The sequence below is a fragment of the Carlito syrichta genome, unplaced genomic scaffold (genome assembly GCF_000164805.1).
Source record: "Carlito syrichta isolate Samal-C Ts95f unplaced genomic scaffold, Tarsius_syrichta-2.0.1 Scaffold303296, whole genome shotgun sequence".
NCBI lineage: Eukaryota > Metazoa > Chordata > Mammalia > Primates > Tarsiidae > Carlito > Carlito syrichta.
The window spans coordinates 69109-88017 of record NW_007247392.1 but is presented as its reverse complement, the minus strand read 5'-3'; the positions used below and the strand labels follow the sequence as shown (position 1 = coordinate 88017).

At 41.9% G+C, this 18909-nt stretch overlaps 1 long non-coding RNA gene and 1 pseudogene across 1 annotated transcript in view; both read left to right on the top strand.

The window, feature by feature from the left end:
• Positions 1 to 18909, top strand: part of LOC103260677 — a 22409-nt gene continuing 3500 nt past the window's right edge. The window contains exon 1 of the long non-coding RNA XR_002481972.1: positions 1 to 22. This is a non-coding gene — a long non-coding RNA (uncharacterized LOC103260677). The remainder of the gene's footprint in view (positions 23 to 18909) is intronic.
• Positions 11316 to 11740, top strand: LOC110595656 (annotated as a pseudogene).

Here is an 18909-nt window from a genome sequence, read left to right as displayed (position 1 = left end):
GCGGCAGCAGCTGGCCTTGCAGGTAGCGGGTGGGCGCGGGTCGAGCTCGCGGAGGGCCCCCCCAGCCCCTTCCCTGCCTCCCTTCCCCGCGGGCCGGGCCGGCCGTGCCCCGTTACTCCTGCTCTTCTCGCCTCCCTCCCTGCGGCTCCCGGTCCGGCCCCGCGGGGCGCTGCGTCCGGGGCGAGGGATGGGGCCCGGCCCGACCCGACCTCGCTGGCACCTCGGCTGATGTGCTCCCTGCGGGGAGGAGGGAAGGATGGGGAGAGGCGAGGGAAAGTTTTCCCTACTCCCTCTCTCTTGAGCTGCATGGACTTGGTTTTGCCTGTCACTGCTCGGGGGACTGCTTTGATGAGAGGCGACCTCCCCTCCGACTCTGGCCATCCTCACTCGGCCCTTCCCAAGATCTTGGCATCTTTTCTTCTCTCCCGAGGGTAGTTCTGTCGCAAACCAACTCTTTCCCTTTCGCCTTCGACACGGAGTCCATAAAGGGGGATTGTCTTAGTGGGGACCTTTTCCCGGGTGTGCGGTGAACGGAGGGAATGACGTTTCCCTTGTCTTGCCTCTGCTAAGGTACCCACCTGCTCTATTTAAAATGATCATCGAGCTCTGTTCTGACCTCCTGATTGGCTTTTTATTTTCATTTGTTTGCACGTGAGACACTTCAGAGCCATCCGCAGAATTCTGTGCAGCTGGGATTACAATTTTATAAAGCAATCTTGTAATAAGTCTTTTAAAAAACCAGCTTCATGGTCTTATTTGCCGTTGCCCTATTCTTTTCTTGGGAGGATTAAAGGCCTTAGTGGGCAAAAACTGAATTTCTGAAACTGGTGTGTGTTGTGGGCTAACAACATTTAAAAAAACGGCAAAGTGTATTTTGCCAGAAGGAATGGAAAAATGATTGAATCCTGAGGGCAGTTTATAGGGTGCTTTAAACTTTGGAGAGTGTCCATTTAAAGCACTGGGTGAATTTTAAACCCTTTGAAATGCTTTCAGGGTCGAACATGTAACTGTATATTTAGATACTATTAATATAGCAGTTCATCTGGGGATGGATTTTAATCCATTTAATCCATTGTGTGAATACAGTCTATTTATTATTACTTCTAGACAGGTCCTTTTCCCCCTACCTTCTACTCTGTTTCTCTTGAAGAGGAAGTATATTAATTTTTAATGAGATTTATTTTGCAAGTGAGTTTTATGTGTGTGATCCAAGTAATCCAGTTCTGGGGACTTCAGAAAACAAATAGCCGCAAAACCCAAAGCTGTCCAGCTTGTAGCTTAAAAAAAAAAGTTTAAATTTTTAAAATTAAGGAGTGCCAGTATGTTCCAACAAGAGCTTGTCCCAGGAGCTGGGAGATCTGAGACAGTGTTCTTTTCCTGAGAAGTCACTGTGGGAAGAGGAAACTGTGAGGCAAAGTAAAAGACCTTTGTTATGATGGCACTATTCCTTCTGTGTGAACCACATTAGACAGTGGGAAATAAGATTTGGGCCCTTGGACCCCTCGCGGTGGCTCACACCTATAATCCCAGCACTCTGGGAGACCTCAAAAAAAAAAAAAAAAAAAAAAGATTTGGGCCCTTAACGAGTCTAGTGTCCAGGCAAGGCGTTAGGACACATTTTATTTTATTTTATTTTTGAGTTGGAGTCTTACTCTGTCGCCCAGGCTGAGTGCAGTGGCACGCCCCCGGCCGCCGCAGCCTCTACCTGCTGGGCTTAGGCGATCCTTCGGCCTCAGCCTTCCAAGTAGCTGGAACTACAGGCGTGCACCACCACACCTAGCTAATTTTTCTTGATTTGTTATAAAGATGAGGTCTCACCATGTTGCCCAGGCTGGTCTTGAACCCCCGGGCTCAGGCAGTCCTCTCAACTCGGCCTCCCAAAGTGTTGGGATTACTGGCTGAACCACCACACCCAGCCCATGGCAGATTTTAAAAAATGTGTCCTGCTGGGCGCGATGGCTCATGCCTATAATACCAGCATTTTGGGAGGCCAAGGTGAAAGGATTGCCTGAGTCCCGGGGTTCGAGACCAGCCTGGGCAACTTGGTGAGACTCATCTCTACAATAAATCACAAATAATAGCTGGGCATGGTGGCACGCATCTGTAGTTCCAGCTACTTGGAAGACTGAAGTGGAAGGATTGTCTGAGCCTAGCAGGTTGAGGCTGCTGTGGCCGTGAGCGTGCCACTGCACTCAGCCTGGGCGACCAGAGTGAGACTCCAACTCAAAAAAAAAAAAACCAAAATAAAAAACAAAACAAAAAATATGCTATGAGTTAAAAAAAAAAAAAATTTCGGCCAGACTCGGTGTCTCAGCCTGTAATCCCAGCACTTTGGGAGGCCAAGGTGAGTGGATTGCCTGAGCCCGCGGGTTTGAGACCAGCCCGGGCAACTTGGCAAGACCTCATCTCTACAATAGGTAAAAAATTAGTGGGGCATGGTAGTGTGAGCCTACAGTTCCAGCTACTTGGAAGGCTGAGATGGAAGGATCGCCAGAGCCTAGCAGGTCGATGCTGGGGTGGCCTCCAGTCTGGGTGATGGAGTGAGACTCCAACTCAAAAACAAAAACAAAAAAAAACAAAACTCAAAATGTTACATATTGTGTATTTGTTGATGAATGCGCAAGAGAGGTGTGGTGAGTATTGGCTGAATTTAACCAGAGTAGACTTATTAGAGGACATCAGTTAATAAAATACGTAATTATCTAAATCAGTTGTGTATTTGACCCACAGTATGCACTTAATTTTTAAAAACTTTCCAAGTACTTTTAATTCACAATGTGAACTAATTTTTTTATTTAACTTTGTAAGCAAAAGAAGAAAACTGAAGTAAGTTGAAAGAAGAATGTACATGACCTATAATTATAATTTCTAAAGACAACAGTTAATATTTGGGGATTGAAATACTTTTTGCTCTGCAAATTTATTGGGTTCCTGAGTTCAGATAGTGAGATTTCAGATTGTGAGGGATATTGTGATATCCAAATCCAGCTTATTCCTAAATTTAGGAAAGCCCGTAGCAAGAGTTTTGGTAATGAAGAACTTAACCTCAAATTGTTTGATTCTTGATTTAGATAGTTTGAATAGCAAGAGTTCAAATAGTTAATATTTTTGATTACCATATTAATAAATACGCTTTTAAGAATGAGATCATATCCATGCATATACAGTAACAAATTGTAAGGTATGAAATGACTTCAGGAAATATTAACTCTCGCCCAGGGAAGACTGGACGCAGACCATTCCGAAGGTTGATGTCTGTCCTTCCCACAGCCCTGGAAAAGAAGACTCATAACTTTTCTGAGATTAGCATGTCACAGGGTCAGCTCTTTGCTGGGACATTCTTTTAAAAAATAGTTCTAGTTTTGGAAATAGTCTGTCTCCTCGAAAGTTTCAATCCTGAACACAAGTGGCATAGTGGAAACATCCAGAAGTATTGTTTACAGCTGTGGTAGGTTGTTTCCAAAGATGACTGCTGGCAATTCTTCCTATCCCTGTGTTTGACTGCCAGCTCCTCCCATCAAGAGACAGAGTCTATTTCTGCCCCATTTGAATCTAGGTTGGACCTGTGACTTGTTTTGATCAATAGAAGTTGGCGGAGGTGATACTGTGCCAGTTCTGGCATAGTCCTTAAGAGGCTTGACAGCTTTAGTTTTCACTCTCTTGGAAGACAATCATGTGTAGAAGCTTGCTGTAGATTATAGGTGGAAAAAGACCCCTTGAAGTGTCCTAGATACATGAGTGAGGCTTATTTAACCCTAGACAAGCTTCCAGTGCCTTCAAACTGAGTATACTTAGTTACTTCAGCTGAATAACTCTAGCCAAATGTGCTTAAAACATAGATTTGAGAGAGATAACAAATAGCTATTGGTTTAAGCCACTCAGTTTTGGGATGGTATGTTATTCAGCAATAGACACCTGAAACAACAGCTATATAGCCTCTTGTACCATAAATCTGGATCACGTATAAGTTAATCATATAAGTTGTACTCAGTAATGCTGATCACAAAATTGTGGTCAACACACAAGAATGCTTTAGTGATCTTTAAATTAATTAAATCTTCATGTCACATTCGCATATACTTATTGAAGACTGTGGCTGTATTTCACACTCTACAAGGCAACTGGTTAAACCAAAAAGGTCATTTTCTTTTTATAATTGACAATTATTTATGTATGTGATTGTTATGATAAGTTTTAGGTAAATACTTTGTTGATACGATTATTCTAAGTGTTTGAATGTAGTAAACACTTTATGATACGATTATTCTAAATATTTAAATGTAATTACCCATAATTGAGATGATGGATGTATGATGTTTCTCTTGCCGTTTGCCATTTGATGAAATTAGTACCATGCCTGTGGTTATAAATCCTTACGGGAAGGTTGTAATCAGAGCTGTAGTGAACAAATGGATGAGATGCTTTCAGAGGTCAAGGAGGATGACTCTTAAGCAAACTGTTATTTCTAATGTGTATGTTACAAGACAAACAAAATGATGGACGTCTCAGGAGCACTTCTGTCATTGCCTTTAAATGAAAAATATCCTCTGAGCAACTTTCTATTCCCGTTCTGGTTAGATTAGCTTTTAAAAAAAACAAAACAAAAACAAAACTTTTTCCTGGAGAAGAGAAGCTCACAGGAGATCAGATGGGTACCTTTAAAGACTTATGGTCTCCAACTTCCCCTGGGCTCTGTCTTACCATCTTGGTAGGGTTTCCCTGCTCGAAACCACTTTCCCATCCTCCCTGGTAGCTGGGAGGATTTTCCCAATTGCTCCACTGCTCCGCAGTGCCTTTATTTTTTTATTTTTATTTTTATGTTTTTGAGTTGGAGTCTCACTCTGTCGCCCAGACTGGAGTGCACTGGCTGCTACGGGCCACCGCAGCCTTGACCTGCTGGGCTCCGGCGATCTTTCCGCCTCAGCCTTCCAAGTAGCTGGAACTACAGGCGCGCTACCACACCCGGCTAATTTTTTGATTTATTGTAGAGATGAGGTCTCGCCAAGTTGGCCAGGCGGGTCTCGAACCCATGGGCTCAGGCAGTTCACTCACCTCAGCCTCCCAAGGCAGCGGGATTACAGCCTGAGCCACCGAGCCCGGCTTGCATTTGTACCCATCCTTCTCCTCTTGTGTGATAAAGGAGAATATCCCCCTTTCTACAACTTTTTACACCTCTGTTTCACATCCCATTCTCCGTTACTTACTCAATACTTACTTTTAGTTGTTAGAGCCTCTTTTCTATCTTAGATCTTTCTTTCTACTGGCTCCGTCCCATTAGCATTTAAACTTATTCAAGTCTCTGCATGTTTAAAATTAAACGTTTAACAGAAAGTGTCCCTCACCTCCAATTATTTCTCGCAGTTGCTACCCTGTTTTTCTTTTCTCCTTCACAGTCACGTTTCTTGAACAAGTTGTTCATCTTTGTTGTTTCCTTTCCTTCACCTTTCACATACTCCTCAACCTGCTGCAATCTGGCTGCTTCCGCCTACAGCCTCCCTGAGACTCTTGTAGAGGTCACCAGTGGACGTTTGTCAGCCCTTGTTTGGTGTCCCAGCAGCATTAGACACTAACATAGCTCCTGCTTGTGATGCTCATGTCCCTTGGCCTCCATGACACTGTCTTCCCCTGCTTTTCCTCTTACTCTGCCTATTCCTTTACAGTCTCTTCTGTGGGATACTCTGTCCCTGTACTGTTGGGGTTTCTTTTTTGAGTTGGAGTCTCACTCTGTCACCCAGACTGGAGTGCAGTGGCCGCTCCCGACCACCGCAGCCTCGACCTGCTGGGTTCCGGCACGCCTTCCGCCTCAACCTTCCAAGTAGCTGGAACTACAAGTACACGCTACCATGCCCGGCTAATTTTTTTATTTATTGTAGAGATGAGGTCTTGCCAAGCTGCCCAGGCAGGTCTCGAACCCGCGGGCTCAGGCAATCCACTTACCTCGGCCTCCAAAAGCACGGGATTACAGGCTGAGCCACCGAGCCCGGCCTGTTGGGGTTTCTTAGAGTTCTGCTCAAGATCCTCTGCTCTTCTTACTCCACACACTTTTCCTTGGATGATCTCGTGCTGAATTTCCAAATCTCCAACCCAGATGTCTTCCATGAGCTTAAGACTTATAAATCTGGGCCAGGTGCAATGGCTCATGCCTGTAATCTAAGCACTTTGGGAGGCTGAGGCAGGAGAGTCATTGAACCCAGAAGTTCAAGACCAGCCTGAGCAATATAGTGAGACCTCATCCCTACAAAAAAATTTTAAAAATTAGCCTGGTATGGTGGTACACGCCTGAAGCCCCAGCTACCTGGGAGGCTGAGGCCAAAGGATTGCCTGTGCATAGGAGGTCAAGGCTATGGTGAGGTGTGATTGTGCCATTGCATTCCAGCCTGGGCAACAAAGTAAGACCCTAACTCAAAAAAAAAAAAGATTTATAAATCTTGTTGGGACAATCTGCTTTGGTATCCCATAGGTACTTAAAAATTAAAATGTCCCAAGTAGAACGCCTCATTACTGCGAGATCTGCTCTGCTGTGTTCTCTGCTACAGTCAGTGGCAGCACAGTTCACTCACTCACACAAGCTGAGCATTTGCGTGTCAGCCTTGACGTGGCCCTTCTGCTGATCCAGCTCCCCTGGTCCTATCAGATCAGTCACTCGGTCACAGAATCCCCTAGAGCCTGTCTCTTGTCCAGTTTTCTCCATTTCCCTGTTGGGGCTTCCATCCTTTCTTTTCCTGGTTTACTGCAGCCACCCTGGACTCCTCCTGAGCTCTCCCTTCTCGCCCCCTGCAGTCTTTGTGTCCACCCATTGTAATCTTTCCCAGACCTGCATCTCATCATGCCATGTCCCCTCTTAAGACCCTCCAGGGATTACATGGGCTTCTTAGGATAAAGCCTCAGCTGTTTGGCTACAGCCGTGCCACCTTCCTTTCCATTCCTCCACCAGGCATTTCTCTGGCATGTGAGCCCACTGTTGCCTCCCTCTCTTTGGTGGTTGAAGCACACGTCCCAGCTCTGGTGCTTTCCCATCAGAGCACCGACCTCACTGTTTTTCACTTCCGTTTACGTGTCTAGATCTCCCCTACCCTGTGGAATTTCTGCTGGGGGAAGGGGGCTGTGCTGTAGGGTCTTTGCTCTGATTACCTAAATGTTAAATTCAGTAGACATTTATTGAGTCAATAGAGTGTGGTTCTGCCTAGCTATTGCTGGAAATTTAGTTTGGCTTTGTTTTTGTTTTTGTTTTTGAGTTGGAGTCTCACCCTGTCACCCAGACTGAAGTGCAGTGGCCGCTCCTGGTCACTGCAGCCTCGACCTGCTGGGCTCCAGCGATCCTTCCACTTCAGCCTTCCAAGTAGCTGGAACTACAGGTGCGCGCTACCACACCTGGCTAATTTTTTGATTTATTGTAGAGATGAGGTCTCACCAAATTGTCCAGGCAAGTCTCGAACCCGCAGGCTCAGGCAATCCACTCACCTCAGCCTCCCAAGGTGCGGGATTACAGGCTGAGCCACCGAAATTAAAATTAATTTTTAAAATTTTTTACAGGGATTACAGGCTGAGCCACTGAAATTAAAATTAATTTTTAAAATTTTTTACAGTGAGCTCACTGTAAAAAAACAAAACAAAAACATTATTCCTAATCATTGGTATTTCTTTTTCTGGTTTCCTTTTAAAAACAACAGTATTACATAAAAGTGGTACTTTTATAAGATCACGGCTTCACAACCCCGGATATGTGTATATATATATATTTTGCTGCTAATACTATTGCTACTTGGGTTGTTTGCTTTTCTAACCTGAACACATGGCTTCAGTAGAGTTATTTCTTCGCTTACAATGAGCTGTTAGATGCTCTGTGCCTTAGAATTGCCTAAAGTTTCTGTGCTATGAAATGAAAGCAGCCCCTTGGATGATGGAGTAAAGTAGTATTTCCAGAGGTCATTATTGCAAGTTGTACTTCTAGTCAAATCAGTTATTTGCCATTTCCCCTCTTAAGTGGGAAATGACAGTTGTAGGAACTTAAGTTTTCCTCTTAAATGAACAATGAATTTTAACAAAACTTATGAGGCAAAAGGTAGTCACAATCAGTGTTAAGAAATTCTAAAACAATTGTGGCTGGGCGTGGTGGCTCACATCTATAACCCCAGCCCTTTGGAAGGCTCAGGTGAGAGGATTGCCTGAGCCCACAGGTTCAAGACCAGCCTGGGTAACGTGGTGAGACCTCATCTCTACAATAAATAAAAAAATTAGTGGGTGTGGTGGCATGTGCCTATAGTTCCACTACTTGGAAGGCTGAAGTGGAAGCCTCACCTGAGCCCAGCAGGTCGAGGCTGCAGTGATTGTGAACGTGCCACTGCATTCCAGCCTGGGCAACAGAGTGAGACTCCAACTCAAAAAATCCCAAAAAACAAAATTCTAAAACAGCAGTCAAGTTGTTCTTTAAATGAAGGTAGGAGGGTTACCTTCAGTCACCTGTGCAAGTGGCTTCAGCTGCATCTTCATGAAGGACGACAAACTTGGAGAATGCTACACTCTCAGACTCCTTAGCCTTGTAGAATTTGTCGAGGATTCAGGGCATTCTTTCTGATAGTAGTGGATGGATGACAGCTGTTCAAGCAGCTGTAACAGTTAGTGTCTCAGCAGATCTCTGACACTTTGTTTCTTTTTTGCAGCCCTTTTACCATATAATGGGTGAAATAGTTTTAAGGTATATTTTATTTTTAAAATGTTTGAGACTATTCTTTCTAGACATGGGAAATGGCATTTAATCTAAAGCAGAGGTACAGCATCTGCTCAGATGCAAAAAGCCCACCAGAATTAGTATGGAAGACTTTGTTGAAAGTAACATTTGGCTTTTCTGTACTCTGAGAGGGTTTTTGAGTTGTTTTTGCTATAGCATAAGATGAAAGACATAACAAATTGTAGTGCTGTATACCAAAACATTTACCCTAAGCCCCGGAACTCTCTTATTTGAAAGTTTTCCTAGAATGGAATGTGCTCAAAAATAGAGAAAAGATAGTTCTACCCTTAAATCTTTTGTGCTCAAATGAGAACTTCCATTGGTAAAAAAGGAGGAATGTTAGTAAGAACTCTGGTTCCTGCCAGAAACTGGATTATATCCACTGAGGAAATGCTTACATTTTGTTTGCTGGGACATTGAGAATTTGGCTTCTGGGATTTGATATAACCATTTTCTGGGATATATAATTTTTGTATAGTTGTTACTGTTTTGCAGACAATTTTTTTCCCTCTAACACATTGACTAGTATCGCATGGGCCAGTTGCAGTGGCTCATGGCTATAATGCCAGCACTTTGGAAGGCTGAGGTAGAGGATCCCTTGAGGTCAGGCGTTTGAGACTAGCCTGGGCAACATAGATCCCGTCTCTGCAAAAATTAAAAAAGATTAGCTGGGTGTGGCGGCAAGGCCTATAGTTCTAGCTACCCAGGAGGCTGAGACCGGAGAATCAGTTGAGCCCAGGAGTTCCACATTATGGTGTGCTGTGGTCGCACCACTGCACTTCAGCCTGGACAACAGAGTGAGGTCCTGCCTCAAAACAAAACAAAACAAAACAAAAAAACAGTATCACATGGACTGCATATTGCATGTTGTGTCCTGTTTGCATAATTATTCCAGTTGTATTTGTATTCTAGGTTTCTGCTTCTTAGGATTTGACTTTCTGTTAGACCTTCAGCTCTGCAGAGGCAGACACTGTGATTGTATTGTTCTTTATGATATTTCTAGCATCGTTGTTATCTGGGGTCATTGCAAAAGAATAATTAATATATGCTATTGAGCAGGGCTTGGTGGCTCAGCCTGTAATCCCGCGCCTTTGGGAGGCTGAGGTGAGTGGATTGCCTGAGCCTGCAGGTTCGAGACCCGCCCGGGCCACTTGGGGAGACCTCATCTCTCCAATAAATCAAAAACTAGCCGGGCGTGGTAGCGCACACCTGTAGTTCCGGCTACTTGGAAGGCTGAGGCAGAAGGATCACCGGAGCCCAGCAGGTCGAGGCTGCGGTGGCCAGGAGCGGCCACTGCACTCCCGTCTGGGCGACAGAATGAGACTCCAACTCAAAAAAAAAAAAAAAAAAAAAATATATATATATGCTATTGAAGTTGGCCCTCTGTATCCATGGGTTCCATGGTCATGGACTATGGATTGAAAATATTCAGTTATATATGCAAAGGAGCAAAAAAAAAAAAAAAGGAAAATATTTTGAAAAAAATTGTGTCTACAGACTTTTTTCTTGTCATTATTCATTAAGCAATATAATGTAACTTTTTACATAACATTTACATTGTATTAGGTATTATAAGTAATCTAGAGATGATTTAAAGTCTACCGGAGGATGTGGCTAGGTTATATGCAAATACTAAAACATTTTATATCTGGGCTTGGGCATCCATGGCTATCCCCAGTTGGTTCTGGAACCAATCACCAGTGGATACCAAGGAACACTGTATTTTGTTCATATTATTATGCAGTAATGCTTTTTTTTTTTTTTTTTTTTTTTGAGTTGGAGTCTCACTCTGTCACCCAGACTGCAGTGCAGTGGCCGCTCCCAGCCACTGCAGCCTTGACCTGCCGGGCTCTGGCGATCCTTCCGCCTCAGCCTTCCGAGTAGCCAGAATTACGGGCACGCACTACCACGTCCGGCTGATTTTTTGATTTATTGTAGAGAGATGAGGTCTCACCAAGTTGGCCAGGCAGGTCTCGAACCCGCAGGCTCAGGCAATCCACTCACCTCAGCCTCTCAAAGCGAGGGATTACAGGCTGAGCTACCGAGCCCGGCTGCAGTAATGCTTTTTTAATGAGGCATCTTAGACTTTATTAATAGCCTATTAATTATAAATAAATTCTTATTGTAAGACAGCTTAGCCACTTGAACTGGTAACTAAAATCACATCACCCATTCAGTTTATGCAAATAGGGAAACCTATACTAGGAGCTTTCAGTATCCATGTGAGTGCTTTCATTCAGTTTTTTGCAATTAAAAATAATCAATTGGCATTTTGACATTGCTGTTTTGAGTAGTCTAAACCCATAGTTTGCTTACTGAAAAGTGTTTAGGCCTTTTAAAATGTATTGTTTCAACAATACAGTTTCCTCTGAGAATCTTCTTCTGTGATGAAGAGTGCCACAAACTCGTTTCATGCTCCAAAAATGACACCAGAAGAGTCAGAATATTGGTGCTAACCAGGCCTGAAGGGTTGCTTACTGTATTCTAGCCTCTTATTTAGAAAGCTTTTAGCTTGGGACAGAGGGCAGGGCTAAAAAAAAAAAAGAAAAAAAATAAAGCTTTTAGCTCTTTTGTCTAGGCTGCAACCATGCCATCCAGACTGAGGAAGACCCGGAAACTTCAGGGCCACGTGAGCCACAGCCAGGGCCACATCTGCAAGCACCAAAATACCCGGGAAGCCGTGGTAATGCAGGTGGCTTGCATCACCACAGGATCAATTTTGACAAATACCACCCAGGATACTTTGGGAAAGTTGGTATGAGGCATTACCATTTAAAGAGGAACCAGAGCTTCTGTCCCATTGTTAACCTAGATAAATTGTGGACTCTGGTCAGTGAGCAGACAAGGGTAAATGCTGCTAAAAACAAGACTGGAGCTGCTTGATTGGCCTACTACAAAGCTCTGGGAAAAGGAAAGCTCCCAAAGCAGCCTGTCATCATGAATGCCAAATTCTTTAGCATAAGAACTGAGAAGACTAAGGGTGTTGGGGGAGGCTATGTCCTGGTGGCTTGAAGCCACATGGAGGGAGGTTCATTAAATGCTGACAAATTCTTTAAAAAAAAAAAAGCTTTAGGTCAGCAGAAGACTTGTCTAGACGTTAAATGTCCTGTTGGTGGCATCAGCATCCAAATACATTCTGATTAGAATGAGGGGTTGAGATCTGTGGAAGCCACATGCTTTTAGGTCAACCCCAACTTTTCAGTATTGTTTATATTGAGACCATTATTTCATCAAAAACAAAGTTCTCCTGTAGTATTTCTCATTTCCTGTTTTTTAAGCACTGTAAACACGTTCAAATATATTTTTGCTAGATCAGTAAAATAAAATCCTCCCCACTCTTCCTTAACACTTGGTTCCTAGGAAGAAGTAAAATAAATGTGCTCTTAGAGGATTTAAAGGATTGGTTGCTCCATTACTCCTTCAGTCCTTCAGTTCTAAATGTCTCTTTCTAAACTTAGAAGCTCTGTGTTTGCCCTCCTGATTTAATTTGCTATCAGAATATAAAATAAAATAACTTCTTTTTTTTCTTATGCCACAAGTTCTCTGAGGGACAGTGCCAGGAACTAGGAATAGCCATACCGGGGAGTGGGATATTGATCTGCACTACTAACGGACATAGAATAAGTGCAGTGAGGGTACAGGATATATTTTTAAGTGCTGAAGAAAATACAGAGTGGGTCAGCATATTATCTTTGAGGGCAGTAAATGCTTTTCCCGCCTCTACTTGCATTTCTCCTTTCTGTTCTTCTGCCTTTGCTTTATCTCCATATAGTAAAAAAGAAAAAAACATTGATTCATGTAATAATAATGCACAGTGAGTGATAATTCAGGCTGAAATATTAGTGCTATTCATCAGAAAGCATTTCCTAGATAAAATAGTAGATTGAAAAGGTTGCAAAAAATGTGATGTGAAGTACTTCGAAAGTAAACTTTTAATATGACACATGCTAATTACAACTCATCATTTTTATGATTATCAATCAAGCCCTGGAAAGACCTGTTTTTTGTTTGTTTGTTTGTTTTAGTTGGAGTCTCACTCTGTTGCCCAGGCAGGAGTGCAGTGGCATACTCACAGCCACTCCACTGTCGACCTGCTGGGCTCTGGTGATTCTTCCACCTCAGTTTTCCAAGTAGCTGGAACTACAGGCACACACTACCACGCTCCACTAATTTTTTTATTTATTGTAGAGATGAGGTCTCACCAAGTTGCCCTGGCTAGTCTCAAACCCACGGGCTCCCAAAATGCTAGGATTATAGACTGAGCCTCTGAGCTTGGCCTGGAAAGACCTATTATCTTAGAATTTGTTTGGTCTAGTTTGAATTGTATGTGCTGGAAAGTTCTATGAAGGCTATATTTCTTTTAGAAATGTTCTGTTGCGTTCTCAAGATAGAATTAAAGAAATACGGATTATACTTTTTCAGAAGTATTTTTTAAGGACTGAAACCTTATTTTATTTTTATTTTTGAGTTGAAGTCTCACTCTGTCTCCCTGGCTGAAGTGCAGTGGCACTCATGGCCAACTGTTGACTCGACCTGCTGGGCCCAGGAGATTCTTCTACCTCAGCCTTTTTAGTAGCTGGAACAAGAGGCACACGCCACATGCCTCGCTAATTTTTTCATTTTTTGTAGTTAAGAGGTCTAGACAAGTTCCCCACACTGATCTTGAACCCCTGGGCTCAGGTAGTCCTCTTGCCTCCGCTTCCTAAAGTGCTGGGATTATAGGCATGAGCCATCACGCCCTGCCTACATCTAATTTTTTTAAAAAATGTATCTTTGAGTTTATTAATGCAGGCCTGCTATGTGGAATCATTATTTGACTTTTACAAATTGTGGTAAAAGATACATAGAATAAAATTTACCATTTTAACTATTTTAAAAGATATATTTTAGTGACTTTTATTCTACTTTCTGTCTATGAATTTGACTATTCTAGGTCCCTCATGTAAGTGGACATTCAGTATTTGTCCCTTTGAATCTAGCTTGTTTGACATTAGCATAATGTCTTCAGAGTGTCTGTTGTAGCATGTGTCATAACTTCACTAAGACTGATGCATGTTCCATTGTATGTATATATACATTCTGTTTATTCATCTGTTCGTGGACATTTGGTTTGTTTCCACATTTCGGCTGTTGTGAATAAGGCTACATTGACTATTGGTATGCGACTATCTGTTGAAGTCTCTGATTTTGGGCATATACTAGAAATGGAATTTCTAGATAATATGGCAATCCTGTGTTTAATTTTTTAGAACTCACAATCCTATTTTCCACCGCAGCTATGCCATCTTACAGTCCCACCTTCTACATTTATTTTTATTTTTTTTTTTGTTTTTTGAGTTGGAGTCTCAGTCACCCAGACTGGAGTGCAGTGGCCGCTCCTGGCCACCGCAGCCTCAACCTGCTGGGGTCCAGTGATCCTTCCGCCTCAGCCTTCCGAGTAGCTGGAATTACAGACACGCGCTACCACGCCTGGCTGATTTTTTGATTTATTGTAGAGATGAGGTTTCGCCAAGTTGCCCAGGCAGGTCTCGAACCTGCGGGCTCGGGCAATCCACTCACCTCAGCCTCCCAAAGCGCGGGATTACAGGCTGAGCCACTGAGCCCGGCTTACATTTAGTTTTATATTAACAATTTATTTATTTAGATTTTGCTTGAAACATTCTGCCATTCTAGGTTATGAACCTAAGGCAGGAATAGATCTTAAACCTTTTAACAACTTAGGAAGTAAAACTTAATTCAAATAAGTTTTTAGTTTCATGTAAAATATTTATTTTATTAAAAAATTTATTTTTTGATCACAAAATATTTGTTATAGAAATTTGGGGATATATATATATATATATTTTTTTTTTTTTTTTTGCTGGAATGTAGTAGCATGCTCATGGTCACTGCAGCCTTGATGGAAATATATTTTAAAAACACAAAGAAATGGGAGCAGAAATATATTTTTAAAATACTAAAAAAGAAAATGTCACATGTAATCCAGAGAGTCATATTTTGGTGTACACATTTCTGTGTATATTATACTTAAAAAAATTATAAGCATGCAGTATATTTTGTTTTATAACATTGCTAACACAACTAAGTCTTACAGGGTACATTTATTTTTGTGGTTTTGTTTTGAATTTGGGAATTATCACATAGTTTAACTGTAAGATACTTTTTGTTGGCATCTTCCCTTGGGATACTTCCTTTGGTGTGGTTATAATTTGGAGGATGCATAGTGTCATGGGAAGGAAAGGAGTTGGGTTACCTTTTTTAGGAACTTAGTTAAGCACTACTGGATACTTACCAAGGTACATGCCTGTCAGGGAAGGGCTGGGTTGAGCAAGCCAGTTGAAGATTTTTCCTGTTAGCAGCGCATCCTCATAGCAGTGCCTATGAATTAGACTATTCCGGGTACCTCATGTAAGGTTAATAGAATCACTTCACACCTTACTATTTGAAACATCTAAATTACTTTGCAACCCTATGGAATGATTAATTAAATGAAATTTAGTTGAATGATACTTATAGTCTTTTGAAATGAAATCCTTACAATTAGGACAAATCTGTTTTGTGTTTAGGACAGTTTAGTAGATGTCATGACATCAGAGCTGTCCTAACTAATATTGCTCTTCTTGTGATAGATCCTTGTATTTTGGAGTCATTTTTAGCCACGGCATTCTTCAGTCTGATGCAGATTTTATAACAAATTAAATACTACTTAATTTGTAATGATTGCACCTGCTTTAACTTATTAGGTTGGTAGTATATACACTTTGTAATTTTGTATAGAGGGTCAAACAGTAATTCTTCTTGAAGTTAATAGAATTATGATACTTAGTACAGTTTTCTTAATGGCAGCAAAAGACATCACTGCCCCCAGGAAAATGGAGTAATTAAACATCTCACCACAATAATCAAATTGTAATGATGATGGTAGTGATTTTGAGTAAATTAGACAATTTTGATGGTATTTACATTTATACTATGCCACCTTAGGAAGGAAATCTCATGTGCCCAAGTTAAGAACTCTGTTCTGTTGGTACATAGCATGTCATAAGTTAATACCTCCACAAACCCTCTCAGAGAACCTTGTCTGAGTTCTGAGGATACCTGTGCATGTCATTAGCTGGGGTATAGTCTAATGAAGACATACTTTGTGCTTTAGTCTACAGCCCCAGAATGCACCTTGTATTGTTGTGAGCTCCCTAAAGTCAGAAGTCGCAATTGGTCTCCAAGGCCTGCCTCCCAGTGGTTGTTGGAAGAGGGAAGGAATAGGTAACTTATGTTCATGAAGTTTAACTGGGCAAGTCTAAGCAGGCACATTTTGGGGAGTGTTTTTTTTTTTTTTTTTTTTTTGAGGTAAATTTTTTTTTTTTTTTTGAGTCTTACTGTTGCCCAGGCTGGAGTGCAGCGGCACTCACAGCCACCATAGCCTTGACCTGCTAGGGTCAGGTGATCCTTCCACCTCAGCCTTCCAAGTAGCTGGAACCACAGGCATGTGCCACCACGCCTGGCTAATTTTTTTATTTGTTGTATAGACGAAGTCTCGGCATGTTGCTCAGGCTGGTCTCGAACCCCTGAGCTCAGGCAGTGCTCTCACATCCGCCTCCCAAAGTGCTGGGATTACAGGTTTGAGCCACTGTGCCCGGCCTGAGGTAATTTTTATACTTAAAACACTTTGAAAACAGATACTGTACATTTATGAGACAAAAGAAAGTCAGAAGAAAGTAATGTTGGAGAAGTTTAGCCTTGGACTGGTGGGCCGGGACTGGTGTTCTCTGTAAGAAGAATTGGAGGGGTGAGGGTTGAATCCTGACTGTACCGCTTACAGCTGTGTGATCTTGTCAAGTGGTTTCACCTCTGAGCCTCATTCTGCCAGGAATGGTTTCTCATCTCCTCCTTATAAGATTATCATGAAGATTAAATGAAATAAGCGTTATGAAGCTCCTTAACACAGTGTCTGTGACAGGGTGGGTTGTGGTAATTGTTAGTTTCTTCCCTACTCTTTGTTTGCTTTGCCTGATTGCTGATAGGAGTCATTACTTGCTTGGCCAGCATCACTGCCCCTGTTGTTCTCATGCATTCAAGCCCCCATAGCTTTCTTGTTATATCTTAAACATAAAAGTACAACTTGTTAGTGGAAAACCCAGGCTCAAACAGATATGGGGCATGCCAAACTGACTGATTAAAGTACACCCCCGGACTAGAGCACAGGCCTCAGGATTCTATCATTTCCACCATACCAAGACTATTGAGGATGCTTGTTTCTTTTTTTTTTTTCCTTCAATAATCAATATTTTTTATTATGGTTTTGTGGGGGTACAGTTAAGGGTTAGGTATACAAATACGTTTCATTCAGGCACCCTGTTGATAAAAGGTGTATCCCCATCCCCAGATAGATATTTGCTACTGTCAATCCCACCTCCCTCCCCCCCCATAGTTTCCCACTACTGTCAGTCATTTTCTTATACTATTATATTGAATGTTAAAGGTCCATTATATGAGTTAGAACATGTGATACTCGGATCTTTGTTTCTGTGAGAGGTCACTCAGTATTATAGACTCTAGTTCCATCCAGGTTGCTGCGAAATTCATGATTTTGTTCTTTTTTATGGCTGCGTAGTATTCCATTGTGTATATGTACCACATTTTTAAAATCCAGTCCTCTTTTGATGGGCAGCATGGTTGCTTCCAGGATCTTGCTGTTGTGAACAATGCTGCGATAAACATACGTGTGCATGTATCTTTTTTATAGAGTGATTTGAGTTCTTCAGGATATATTCCCAGTAGGGGGATCGCGGGGTCATATGGGAGGTTGATATTTAGAGCTTTTAGGAATCGCCACACTGCTTTCCACAGAGGTTGCACTAGTTTACACTTCCACCAACAATGTAGAAGTGTTCCCTTTTCGCCACACCCTCTCCAGCAGCTGTTATTTTTTGAATTGTTGATAATTGCCATTCTGACTGGAGTTAGGTGGTATCTCGGTGTGGTTTTGATTTGCATCTCCCTGATGATTAGTGAGGTTGAACATTTCTTTATGTGTCTGTTAGCTACTTGGATGTCTTCCTTTGTAAAGTGTCTGTTCATATCTTTGGCTCATTTTATAATGGGGTTGTTTGTTTTTTTCTTTTCAGCACGTTTGAGTTCCTTGTAGATCCAAGATGTTGAGCCTTTGTCAGACCTGGTGTTGGCAAATACTTTTTCCCAGTCTGTAGGCTGTCTTCCTGCTCTCTTGATGGCTTCTTTGGCCTTGCAGAAGCTTGTCAGTTTAATAAGATCCCACTTTTCTATCTTCTCTCTTATGACCTGTGGGTTTCGGGTTTTGTTCAGGAATTGGATGCTAGTTCCGATTTCCATGAGGGTATGTCCTTCATTTTCTAAGGTTCTTATGGTTTGAGGTTTTACATTTAGGTCTTTGATCCATTTGGAGTTAACCTTTGTGCATGGGGATAGATAGGGGCCCTGTTTCAATCTTCTGCATGTGGTCAGCCAGTTTTCCCAGCACCATTTACTGAATAGGTTCTCCTCTTCCCAGTGGTAGGTGGTGGAGGCTTTGTTGAAGGTGAGTTGATTGAGAAATTGAGGTTTTGCTTCTGGAATCTGAATTCTATTTCATTGATCTATATGCCTGTTCCTGTACCAATACCAAGCTGTTTTGATGATTGTAGCTTTATAGTAAAGTTTGAAGTCTGGTAATGTGATACTACCTTCTTTGTTTTTTTTTTTTTTGCTGAGGATTGTTCTGGCTATTCTTGGACGTTTGTGTTTCCATATGAATTCCTGTGTTGTTTTTTCTAGGTCTGAGAAGAATGTTGCTGGTAATTTGATCGGTATCACATTGAATTTGTAGATTGCCTTAGGTAAGATGGACATCTTCACAATGTTGATTCTTCCGATCCATGAGCATGGGATATTTTTCCACTTGTTCATGTCGGCTTTGATTTCTTTGAGCAGTGTTTTGTAATTTTCATTGTAAAGGTCTTTCACGTCTCTGGTCAGGAAGATGCCAAGGTATTTCATTTTTTTTGTGGCTATTGTGAATGGAACTGTGTTTTTTATTTGGGTTTCTGTTTGTTTATTATTGGTGTAAAGAAATGTGATTGTCTTTTGCACATTTATTTTGTATCCTGAGACTTTGCCAAAGGCCTCTGATCAATGTAAGGAGACCTTTGACAGATTCTCTTGGGTTT